The sequence below is a fragment of the Triticum urartu genome, chromosome 2 (assembly GCF_003073215.2).
Source record: "Triticum urartu cultivar G1812 chromosome 2, Tu2.1, whole genome shotgun sequence".
Taxonomy (NCBI): domain Eukaryota; kingdom Viridiplantae; phylum Streptophyta; class Magnoliopsida; order Poales; family Poaceae; genus Triticum; species Triticum urartu.
Genome location: NC_053023.1, coordinates 701,839,248 through 701,852,668, shown reverse-complemented (window position 1 = coordinate 701,852,668; position 13,421 = coordinate 701,839,248).

The following is a 13,421-nucleotide window of genomic DNA, read 5'->3' as shown; positions in this document are numbered from 1 at the left end:
TACCGAGTGGGCCCAGTGATACCTCTCCGTCATACGGAGGGACAAATCCTAGTCTTGATCCGTGTCAACCCAACAGACACTTTCGGAGATACCGTAGTATACCTTTATAGTCACCCAGTTACGTTGTGACGTTTGGTATACCCAAAGCACACTACGGTATCCGGGAGTTACACGATCTCATGGTCTAATGAAAGGATACTTGACATTGGAAAACTCTAGCAAACGAACTATACGATCTTGTGCTATGTTTAGGATTGGGTCTTGTCCATCACACCATTCTCCTAATGATGTGATCTCATTATCAATGACATCCAATGTCCATAGTCAGGAAACAATGACTATCTGTTGATCAACGAGCTAGTCAACTAGAGGCTTACTAGGGACATGTTGGTGTCTATTATTCACACATGTATTACGATTTCCGGATAACACAATTATAGCATGAATAAAGACAATTATCATGAACAAGGAAATATAATAATAATGCTTTTATTATTGCCTCTAGGGCATATTTCCAATAGTCTCCCACTTGCACTAGAGTCAATAATCTAGTTACATTGTGATGAATCGAACACCCATGGAATTCTGGTGTTGATCATGTTTTGCTCTAGGGAGAGGTTTAGTCAACGGATCTGCTACATTCAGGTCCGTATGTACTTTACAAATATCTATGTCTCCATCTTGAACATTTTCACGAATGGAGTTGAAGCGACGCTTGATGTGCCTTGTCTTCTTGTGAAACCTGGGCTCCTTGGCAAGTGCAATAGCTCCAGTGTTGTCACAGAAGAGTTTGATTAGCCCCGACGCATTGGGTATGACTCCTAGGTCGGTGATGAACTCCTTCACCCAAATTTCTTCATGCGCTGCCTCCGAGGCTGCCATGTACTCCGCTTCACATGTAGATCCCGCCACGACGCTCTGCTTGCAACTGCACCAGCTTACTGCCCCACCATTCAAAATATACACGTATCCGGTTTGTGACTTGGAGTCATGCAGATCTGTGTCGAAGCTAGCGTCGACGTAACCTTTTACGACGAGCCCTTCGTCACCTCCATAAACGAGAAACATTTCCTTAGTCCTTTTCAGGTACTTCAGGATATTCTTGACCGCTGTCCAGTGATCCTCGCTGGGATTACTTTGGTACCTTCCTACCAAACTCACGGCAAGGTTTACATCAGGTCTGGTACACAGCATGGCATACATAATAGAACCTATGGCTGAGGCATAGGGGATGACACTCATCTCTTCTATATCTTCTACCGTGGTCGGACATTGAGCTGAGCTCAATTTCACACCTTGCAACACAGGCAAGAACCCGTTCTTAGACTGATCCATATTGAACTTCTTCAATATCTTATCAAGGTATGTGCTTTGTGAAAGACCTATGAGGCGTCTTGATCTATCTCTGTAGATCTTGATGCCTAATATATAAGCAGCTTCTCCAAGGTCCTTCATTGAAAAATTCTTATTCAAGTAGGCCTTAATGCTGTCCAAAAGTTCTATATAATTTCCCATCAAAAGTATGTCATCTACATATAATATGAGAAATGCTACAGAGCTCCCACTCACTTTCTTGTAAACGCAGGCTTCTCCATAAGTTTGTGTAAACCCAAACGCTTTGATCATCTCATCAAAGCGAATGTTCCAACTCCGAGATGCTTGCACCAGCCCATAAATCGAGCGTTGGAGCTTGCACACCTTGTTAGCATTCTTAGGATCGACAAAACCTTCCGGCTGCATCATATACAATTCTTCCTTAAGGAAACCATTAAGGAATGCCGTTTTGACGTCCATTTGCCATATCTCATAATCATAGAATGCGGCAATAGCTAACATGATTCGGACGGACTTTAGCTTCACTACCGGTGAGAAAGTCTCATCGTAGTCAACCCCTTGAACTTGTCGATAACCCTTGGCGACAAGCCGAGCTTTATAGATGGTCACATTACCATCCGCGTCTGTCTTCTTCTTAAAGATCCATTTATTTTGTATGGCTCACCGCTCAACGGGCAAGTCAGTCAAAGTCCATACTTCGTTTTCATACATGGATCCTATCACGGATTTCATGGCTTCTAGCCATTTTTCGGAATCCGGGCCCGCCATCGCTTCTCCATAGTTCGAAGGTTCACCGTTTTCTAACAACATGATTTCCAAGACAGGGTTGCCGTACCACTCTGGTGCGGAACGTGTCCTTGTGGACCTACGAATTTCAGTAGGAGCTTGATCAGAAGTATCTTGATCATCATCATTAACTTCCTCTCTAGTCGGTGCAGACACCTCAGGAACATTTTCTTGAGTTGCGCCCTTTTCCGGTTCAAGAGGTAATACTTCATCAAGTTCTACTTTCCTCCCACTTACTTCTTTCGAGAGAAACTCCTTCTCTAGAAAGGATCCATTCTTGGCAACAAAGATCTTGCCTTCGGATCTGAGGTAGAAGGTATACCCAATAGTTTCTTTAGGGTATCCTATGAAGACGCATTTTTCCGACTTGGGTTCGAGCTTTTCAGGTTGAAGTTTCTTGACATAAGCATCGCATCCCCAAACTTTTAGAAACGACAGCTTAGGTTTCTTCCACAACCATAATTCATACGGTGTCGTCTCAACGGATTTCGACGGAGCCCTATTTAAAGTGAATGCGGCAGTCTCTAAAGCATAGCCCCAAAAAGATAGCGGTAAATCGGTAAGAGACATCATAGATCGCACCATATCCAATAGAGTGCGATTACGATGTTCGGACACACCATTACGCTGAGGTGTTCCAGGCGGCATGAGTTGTGAAACTATTCCACATTTTCTTAAGTGTGTGCCAAACTCGTGACTCAAGTATTCTCCTCCACGATCTGATCGCAGGAACTTGATTTTCCTGTCACGTTGATTCTCAACCTCACTCTGAAATTCCTTGAACTTTTCAAAGGTCTCAGACTTGTGTTTCATGAAGTAGACATACCCATATCTACTCAAGTCATCAGTGAGGGTGAGAACATAACGATAGCCACCGCGAGCCTCAACACTCATTGGACCGCACACATCAGTATGTATGATTTCCAATAAGTTGGTTGCTCGCTCCATTGTTCCTGAGAACGAAGTCTTGGTCATTTTACCCATGAGGCATGGTTCGCATGTGTGAAATGATTCGTAATCAAGAGACTCTAAAAGTCCATCAGCATGGAGCTTCTTCATGCGTTTGACACCTATGTGACCAAGGCGGCAGTGCCACAAGTATGTGAGACTATCATTATCAATCTTACATCTTTTGGTACTCACACTATGAACATGTGTAGCATTATGCTCGAGATTCATCAAGAATAAACCATTCACCATCGGAGCATGACCATAAAACATATCTCTCATATAAATAGAACAGCCATTATTCTCGGATTTAAATGAGTAGCCATCTCGTATTAAACGAGATCCTGATACAATGTTCATGCTCAAACTTGGCACTAAATAACAATTATTGAGGTTCAAAACTAATCTCGTAGGTAAATGTAGAGGTAGCGTGCCGACGGCGATCACATCGACCTTGGAACCATTCCCGACGCGCATCGTCACCTCGTCCTTCGCCAGTCTCCGCTTATTCCGCAGCTCCTGCTTCGAGTTACAAATGTGAGCAACTGCACCGGTATCAAATACCCAGGAGCTACTACGAGTACTGGTAAGGTACACATCAATTACATGTATATCACATATACCTTTCGTTTTGCCGGCCTTCTTGTCCACTAAGTATTTGGGGCAGTTCCGCTTCCAGTGACCACTTTCCTTGCAATAAAAGCACTCAGTCTCGTGCTTGGGTCCATTCTTTGGCTTCTTCCCGGCAGCTTGCTTGCCGGGTGCGGCAACTCCCTTGCCGTCCTTCTTGAAGGCTTTCTTACCCTTGCCCTTCTTGAACTTAATGGTTTTATTAACCATCAACAGTTGATGTTCCTTTTTGACTTCTACCTCTGCTGATTTCAGCATTGCAAATACTTCAGGAATGGTCTTTTCCATCCCCTGCATATGGAAGTTCATCACAAAGCTCTTGTAGCTCGGTGGAAGCGACTGGAGGATTCTGTCAATGACCGCGTCATCCAGGAGATTAACTCCCAGCTGAGTCAAGCGGTTATGTAACCCAGACATAGTGAGTATGTGCTCACTGACAGAACTATTTTCCTCCATCTTATAGTTGAAGAACTTGTCGGAGACTTGATATCTCTCGACCCGGGCATGAGCTTGGAAAACCATTTTCAGCTCTTTGAACATCTCATATGCTCTGTGTCTCTCAAAACGCTTTTGGAGCCCCAGCTCTAAGCTGTAAAGCATGCCGCACTGAACGAGGGAGTAGTCATCGGTACGTGCCTGCCAAGCGTTCATAACGTCTTGTTCTGTAGGGAGAATAGGTGCATCACCCAGCGGTGCTTGTAGGACATAATCTTTCTTGGCAACTATGAGGATGATCCTCAGGTTTCGGACCCAGTCCGTGTAGTTGCTGCCGTCGTCTTTCAGCTTGGTTTTCTCTAGGAACGCGTTGAAGTTGAGGACTACGTTGGCCATTTGATCTACAAGACATATTGTAAAAAAATTTAGACTAAGTTCATGATAAATAAGTTCATCTAATCAAATTATTCAATGAACTCCCACTTAGATAGACATCCCTCCTGTAATCTAAGTATAACACGATCCGAGTTAACTAGGCCGTGTCCGATCATCACGTGAGACGGACTAGTCAACATCGGTGAACATCTTCAAGTTGATCGTATCTTCTATACGACTCATGCTCGACCTTTCGGTCTTCTGTGTTCCGAGGCCATGTCTGTACATGCTAGGCTCGTCAAGTCAACCTAAGTGTTTTCATGTGTAAATCTGTCTTACACCCGTTTTATGTGAACGTTGGAATCTATCACACCCGATCATCACATGGTTCTTCGAAACAACGAACTGTCGCAACGGTGCACAGTTAGGGGGAACACTTTCTTGAAATTATTATGAGGGATCATCTTATTTACTACCGTCGTTCTAAGCAAACAAGATGTACAAAACATGATAAACATCACATGCAATCAAATAATAACAGTGACATGATATGGCCAATATCACATAGCTCCTTTGATCTCCATCTTGGGGCTCCATGATCATCTTGTCACCGGCATGACACCATGATCTCCATCATCATGATCTCCATCATTGTGTCTCCATGAAGTTGCTCGCCAACTATTACTTCTACTACTACGGCTAACGCGTTTAGCAGTAAAGTAAAGTAATTTACATGGCGTTTCTTAATGACACGCAAGTCACACAAAAATAAAGACAACTCCTATGGCTCCTGCCGGTTGTCATACTCATCGACATGCAAGTCGTGATTCCTATTACAATAGCATGAACATCTCATACATCACATATATATCATTCATCATTCATCACAACTTTGGCCATATCACATCACAGAACACTTGCTGCAAAAACAAGTTAGACGTCCTCTAATTGTTGTTGCAAGTTTTACGTGGCTGAAAAAAGGGCTCTAGCAAGAACGTTTTCTTACCTATGTTAAAGCCACAACGTGATTTGTCAACTTCTATTTACCCTTCATAAGGACCCTTTTCATTGAATCCGCTCCAACTAAAGTGGGAGAGACAGACACCCGCCAGCCACCTTAGGCAACTAGTGCATGTCAGTCGGTGGAACCGGTCTCACGTAAGCGTACGTGTAAGGTTGGTCCGGGCCGCTTCATCCCACAATACCGTTGAAGCATGATAAGACTAGTAGCGGCAAGAAAAGTTGACAACATCAACGCCCACAACAAATTGTGTTCTACTCGTGACAGAGAACTACGCATAGACCTAGCTCATGATGCCACTGTTGGGGAACGTTGCAGAAAACAAAAAATTTCCTACGGTTTCACCAAGATCCATCTAGGAGTTCATCTAGCAACGAGTGATCGGATTGAATCTACATACCTTTGTAGATCACGCGCGGAAGCGTTCAAAGAACGGGGATGAGGAAGGCGTACTCGACGTGATCCAAATCACCGGAGATCCTAGCGCCGAACGGACGGCACCTCCGTGTTCAACACACGTACGGTCAGCGTGACGTCTCCTCCTTCTTGATCCAGCAAGGGGAAGGAGAGGTTGAGGAAGATGGCTCCGGCAGCAGCACGACGGCGTAGTGGTGGTGGAGCTGCAGTACTCCATCAGGGCTTCGCCAAGCTCTACGGTGGAGGAGGAGGTGTTGGAGAGTGAGAGGGAGGCACCAAAGGCGTGGGTTGAGAGGCCCTCCTTCCCCCACTATATATAGGAAGCCTAAGGGGGGGCGCCGGCCCTAGGAGATGCAATCTCCTAGGGGCGGCGGCCAAGGGAGGAGTCCATCCTCCCCAAGGCACCTAGGAGGTGCCTTCCCCCTTTAGGACTCTTCCTTTCCTTATCTCTTGGCGCATGGGCCTCTTGGGGCTGGTGCCCTTGGCCCATATAGGCCAATGCGCACACCCCTACAGCCCATGTGGCCCCCAGGGCAGGTGGCCCCACTCGGTGGACCCCCGGGACCCTTCCGGTGGTCCCGGTACAATACCGATGACCCCGAAACTTGTCCCGATGGCTGAAATAGCACTTCCTATATATAATTCTTTACCTCCGGACCATTCCGAAACTCCTCGTGACGTCCGGGATCTCATCCGGGACTCCGAACAACATTCGGGTTACTGCATATACATATCCCTACAAACCTAGCGTCACCGAACCTTGAGTGTGTCGGGAGACACGTAGACATGACCGAGACGACTCTCCGGCCAATAACCAACAGCGGGATCTAGATACCCATGTTGGCTCCCACATGCTTCTCGATGATCTCATCGGATGAACCACGATGTCGAGGATTCAAGCAACCCCGTATACAATTCCCTTTGTCAATCAGTGTGTTACTTGCCCGAGATTCGATTGTCGCTATCCCAATACCTCGTTCAATCTCGTTGCCGGCAAGTCACTTTACTCGTACCGTAATGCATGATCCCATGACTAGACACTTGGTCACTTTGAGCTCATAATGATGATGCATTACCGAGTGGGCCCAGTGATACCTCTCTGTCATACGGAGTGACAAATCCCAGTCTTGATCTGTGTCAACCCAACAGACACTTTCGGAGATACCCGTAGTATACCTTTATAGTCACCCAGTTACGTTGTGATGTTTGGTATACCCAAAGCACTCCTACGGTATCCGGGAGTTACACAATCTCATGGTCTAAGGAAAGGATACTTGACATTGGAAAACTCTAGCAAACGAACTATACGATCTTGTGCTATGTTTAGGATTGGGTCTTGTCCATCACACCATTCTCCTAATGATGTGATCTCGTTATCAATGACATCCAATGTCCATAGTCAGGAAACAATGACTATCTGTTGATCAACGAGCTAGTCAACTAGAGGCTTACTAGGGACATGTTGGTGTCTATTATTCACACATGTATTACGATTTCCGGATAACACAGTTATAGCATGAATAAAGACAATTATCATGAACAAGGAAATATAATAATAATGCTTTTATTATTGCCTCTAGGGCATATTTCCAACACCTTGCACGAGAGTCGTATTGTTAAACTGCCGGATCCTTCTCCGACCATGGACTCCGAGCCGCCTGCGCCCGTTCCTATCGAATCCGATTGGGCGCCAATCATGGAGTTTACCTCCGCGGATATTTTTCAGCACTCGCCCTTTGGCGACATACTGAACTCATTAAGGTCTCTCTGCTTGTCAGGAGGATCCTGGTCGAACTATGTCCGGCAGGACTGGGATACGGACGACGAAGAAATTCGCGGCCCACCCACCACCCACTTTGTAGCCACTATCGATGACTTAACCGGCATGCTCGACTTCGACTCCGAAGACATCGACGGTATGGATGACGATGCGGGAGACGAAGAGGAACCACTGCCCACAAGGCACTAGACAGCCACCTCATCATACGATATATACATTGTGGATACACCCAAAGAAGGCAATGGCGACGAGATAGTGGAGGATGACCCCTCCAAGAAGCAACCCAAGCGCCGATGTCAGCGGCGCCGCTCTAAGTCCCGCGAAAGCAAAAGTGGTGATACCGGCACAGGAGATAATAACATGCCGGATAGTGCCGAAGAAAATAACAATCCCCTCCAGCAAGATTTAGAGCAGGAGGATGGAGGAGCCAGCCCTCCTAAGAGAGCTGCAGATGGAGAGACGGAGGATGATAATTACATGCCCCCCTCTGAAGACGAGGCAAGCCTCGGCGATGATGAATTCGTCGTACCAGAGGATCCCGTCGAACAAGAGCGCTTCAAACGCCAGCTTAAAGCCACGGCAAATAGCCTTAAGAAAAAGCAGCAGCAGCTTCTAGCTGATCAAGATCTGCTAGCTGACAGATGTACTGAAGTCCTCGCGGCCGAGGAGTATAAACTCGAGCACCCCTCCAAGAGTTACCCAAAATGCAGGTTGCTACCCCGACTGGAGGAAGAAGCATATGACGCGGCTGATCGGCCACCTCGTGGCCGCGATAGAGAGGCATTCCAGCCAAAAACTCAGCCCGCACCCCGACGCCATTCAAATAAAAAGGCATGGGGAGATACGCCAGACCTGCGAGACATATTGGAGGACAAAGCAAAGCATGCAAGATCGATGTACGAATCACGGGGGCGCGCCACTATGCGAGACGATAAACGACACGCCGGATACAGTAAAAGTAAACCCGGCCGAGCCGAACACAGTGGGCAAAACCCATTCGAGCTGCATCGCGATATAGCCCAATATAGAGGCGCCGCACACCCCTTATGCTTCACAGATGAAGTAATGGATCATCAAATCCCAGAAGGTTTCAAACCTGTAAATATTGAATCATACGATGGCACAACAGATCCCGCAGTATGGATCGAGGATTTCCTCCTTCACATCCACATGGCCCGCGGTGATGACTTACACGCCATCAAATACCTCCCACTAAAGCTCAGGGGACTAGCGCGGCATTGGCTTAACAGCTTGCCAACAGAGTACATCAGCTGTTGGGAAGATCTGGAAGCCGCATTCCTCGACAACTTTCAGGGCACTTATGTGCGGCCACCAGATGCCGATGACTTGAGCCACATAATTCAGCAGCCAGAAGAATCGGCCAGGCAATTCTGGACTCGGTTCCTAACAAAGAAAAATCAAATTGTCGACTGTCCGGATGCAGAGGCCCTAGCGGCTTTCAAACACAACATCCGTGACGAATGGCTAGCCCGGCACCTTGGTCAGGAAAAGCCGAAATCTATGGTAGCCCTCACGACACTCATGACCCGCTTTTGTGTGGGAGAAGACAGCTGGCTGGCTCATAGTAATAACATATCAAAGAACCATGGTACTTCGGATACCAAGGACGGCAATAGCAGGTCACGTCGCAACAAACATAAGCACCGCATTAATAGCGATAATACCGAGGATACGACAGTCAATGCCTCATTCAAAGGCTCTAAACCCAGTCAACGGAAAAAGCCATTCAAACAAAGTATGCAGAGTCCGTCCAGCTTGGACCGTATACTCGATCGCTCGTGTCAAATACACGGCACCCCAGAAAAGCCAGCCAATCACACCAACAGGGATTGTTGGGTGTTCAAGCTGGCAGGCAAGTTAATTGCCGAAAACAAGGACAAGGGGCCACATAGCGATGACGAGGAGGAGCCCCGGCAGCCACACACCGGAGGATAGAAGAGGTTTCCCCCACAAGTGCGGACGGTGAACATGATATACGCAACCCACATCCCCAAGAGGGAGCGGAAGCGTGCGCTCAGAGACGTATATGCGTTGGAGCCAGTCGCCCCAAAGTTCAACCCATGGTCCTCCTATCCGATAACTTTCGATCGCAGGGACCATCCCACCAGTATCCGTCATGGCGGATTCGCTGCACTGGTTCTAGACCCAATCATTGACGAATTTCACCTCACTCGAGTCCTTATGGATGGCGGCAGCAGCCTGAACCTGCTTTATCAGGACACAGTGCGCAAAATGGGTATAGACCCCTCAAGGATCAAACCCACAAAAGCGACATTTAAAGGCATCATTCCAGTCGTAGAGGCCCATTGCACGGGCTCAATTACATTGGAAGTGGTCTTCGGATCTCCAGATAACTTCCGAAGCAAAGAGTTAATCTTCGATATAGTCCCGTTCCATAGTGGTTATCATGCACTGCTCGGGCGAACCGCATTTGCGAGATTCAATGCGGTACCGCATTATGCATACATCAAGCTCAAGATGCCAGGACCTCTCTCAATGGAAATACAGTCAATGGAAACACAGAACGCTCTCTCAGCACACTGTGGCCCTTGCAGCAGAAGCGCAAATCAGCCTCTCAAGGCAATCCACCAGTTCGGCGTTTCAAGACCCGGACACCTTCAAGCGCGCTCGGAGCAATCGGCAACTAGACCACCTGGCGTGATCTGAGCTCGCGTAGCAATGCGGCCCCCACCCCTGTCCCAGCCGAACGGCGAAACTTGTGCCACGCGTACATAATTACGCATTAAAAATACCATGGGCATAGGTGGGGAGGGGGCACACTGCGACACGCCCCAAGATGAGGCTTAAACCGCACTAGGGGCTTCCCGTTTGGTTATTTTTCTCTTTTTCAGGACCTTAATCTCTGGAAACCCTGTCCAGCAGCATTATTACCGAACACATGATGCAGCAACCAAGCAGGCAGAAAGCTACGTCACACCATGGAATTCACAGGTGGATTACAATAACGAGCGAAATATTTGATTTAATACTATTCCTCAGCTTGCCCTTGGAAGGGACATAGTCCTACTCTTTGCTAATTGCACCATGTGTATCATTTTTCTTTAACGCACCTTTTTTAATAAACAATGCACAACATTACGACTTTTGTTGCATTCTTGTTATATATATATGTGTGTGTGTGTGTGTGTGTTCATTAATGACGCCTTACAACCGTACACTTTGGTACGGCCAATACACCAGGGGCTTACGTACCCCACAATATGGTGTGAAAAGTCCGAACACTTTCACAAGTGCGGCACCCCGAACTTATAGCATTATATGCATCAGCTCTGAATCATGTCTTTGGTCAAATGTTGGGTTTGCCCGGCTCCTATGTTTTGGTACCTTATGTTCCGCTCTATCGGCTAAGGTAGCGCTAGGAGAACTAGTACGATTGTGCCCCAGTTCTGCTGGGCTGAGCACCTTAGTAGAGAAAGCTAAAACTGACTGTCATGATAAGGGGAGAGACTGGTCGCTGTTCGGCGAGGTTTTCGAGTCCCTAAAGACTTATGCCGCTTAGAGCGAGGGGTCGGCCCTGTCCGGCTTAAAGGCATGTATCGCGCCCCGAATTCGGCCTTCCGAATACCAGGGGCTTCGCCGAAATTTAAAATTATAGAATTCTATGGCTAAGTGAGAGTGATAAAACATTATTAGTCCGGTTGCCTTGTTCGTTGTGCTGAGCACGTCCCTCGAATGACCCAAACATGGGAACAAGCATGCTCAGGTTCATCCCGAACACCCCAACACTCGTGGCATGGGGGCAGAAGCCGAGGACTAGCCATCTCTTTGATTGGATAAACAGCCAAACAAAAGGTAATATTTTAAATTCACACAAGCGTTGCATAGCACATATGAAACAAGTTTTCATCATACAGGATCACACGAGCAAGTTTACTCAAATATTACATCGTTTGAACATTCATCCGCTACAAGACAGGCACCCTTCAGGACACCCTCATAATAAATTTCGGGGGTGCGATGCTCCTTGCCCTGCGATGGCCCTTCCTTGATCAGCTTCACGGCATCTAGCTTGGCCCACTGCACCTTCACACGGGCGAAAGCCCGGCGTGCACCTTCGATGCAGACGGACCGCTTGATGACGTCCAGCCGTGGGCAGGCATCCACAAGCTGCCTCACCAGGCCGAAGTAGCTATTCGGAAGGGCGTCGCCAGGCCACAGCGGGACTATAAGGCCCTTCATGGCCTGTTCGGCCGCCTTGTGCAGCTCGACCAGCTGCTTTAGCTGGTCACTCAGAGGCATTGGGTGTTGGTCCCAGTATACGAAGACCAGAACAGCTTCTCCATTGAGCTTCCCTCCTCGGCCTCATAAAATTGTGCGCCATCCGACACGCTGCGGGGCAAATCTGCGAATGCTCCTGGAGAGCTCCGAATTCGGGTAAGTAATCGGTAATTTACTTTTACATGCTTGCTCTGCATATAGAATGCCTTACCCGCCGCTATCTTCTTCATTGCGTCGATCTCCTGGAGGGCCTTTTGGGGTTCGGCCTTGGCACTTTTGCGCTCTCGAGGGCCACGACAAGCTCAGACTCCCGCATCTTCGAGTCAAGCTCCAACGCCTCGTGCTTCGTCACGAGAGCCTGGAGCTCTTGCTGCACCTCACCCACACGAGCCTCTTGCTTTTCCCGCTCGGTGCCCTCCTTGGCCGCTTTATCTTCGGCCTTGGTTAGCGCTTGCTTCAGGGTTGCCACCTCGATCGTGGCCCCTGGCAAATATACGATGATCCTATCATTTTGCAATCATGTCTTCTTTTATATATACATATCTATAGACAGGGTATTACTTACCCTTGTTCTCCTCGAGCTGCCTCTTGGCAAGGCCGAGCTCTTTCTTGGACCCCTCAAGGTCCTGCTTCAGAACGGCGACCTCCGCAGTCAGTGCGGCGGACGCCAGCGGTGAAGCCTGCATATGCATATTGCCATACTTAAATTAGACTCCTGTGATATTGTTTGATCCTCTGTTCGGCTTTTCTTTGTCAACACCGAACAGAGCATCAGGGGCTATTGTCTATGCGGTAATATTTTTCCTATATTTTAACACATACCTCAAAGCCTATTAGAAGGCTGGCACAGGCTTCAGTCAATCCGCTCTTGGGGGACTGAACCTTCCGGACCACCGCACTCATAATAGTACGGTGCTCCTCGTCGATGGAAGCGCTGCGAAACGCTTCCAGCGGATTGTCCGGCGCCTCTGGATGGGCAGAGGTCACCGGCACAGGCATCTTACCCCTCTTAGAAGGAGGCTGCCTGCCCGAGTCCGGAACCACTGGTGGTTCCGGCGCGGTGTTCGGCTGAGGGCCGAACTTGGGGCCCTCAGGGGCCTTGTCCCCTCGGCTCCCGGAGTCCGGGAGGCCGCCTTGAGGTGCCTCCGGGACCGTCTCCCCTCAACCCGGTGCCTCGTGAGATAGCACCTCTGCGTCGTCCGCAGGGCAAGGGGAGGTGGCGGTCGGAAGTGGATCACTATCCATATCCGACGAGCCCAGGGAGCGGTCCGATGATACATCGATACTGGCTTTTGGAGGCCTGCATAATCATGTTCGGCGTTAGGGAAAGCAGTGCAACAAAGGAATGCTATGAGTTACTCTAGTATCCGAATACTTACGATCTCCCAAGGGGCTTGGCCCTGGGCAACCACTCGTCTTCGCCGTCGGCAGCGG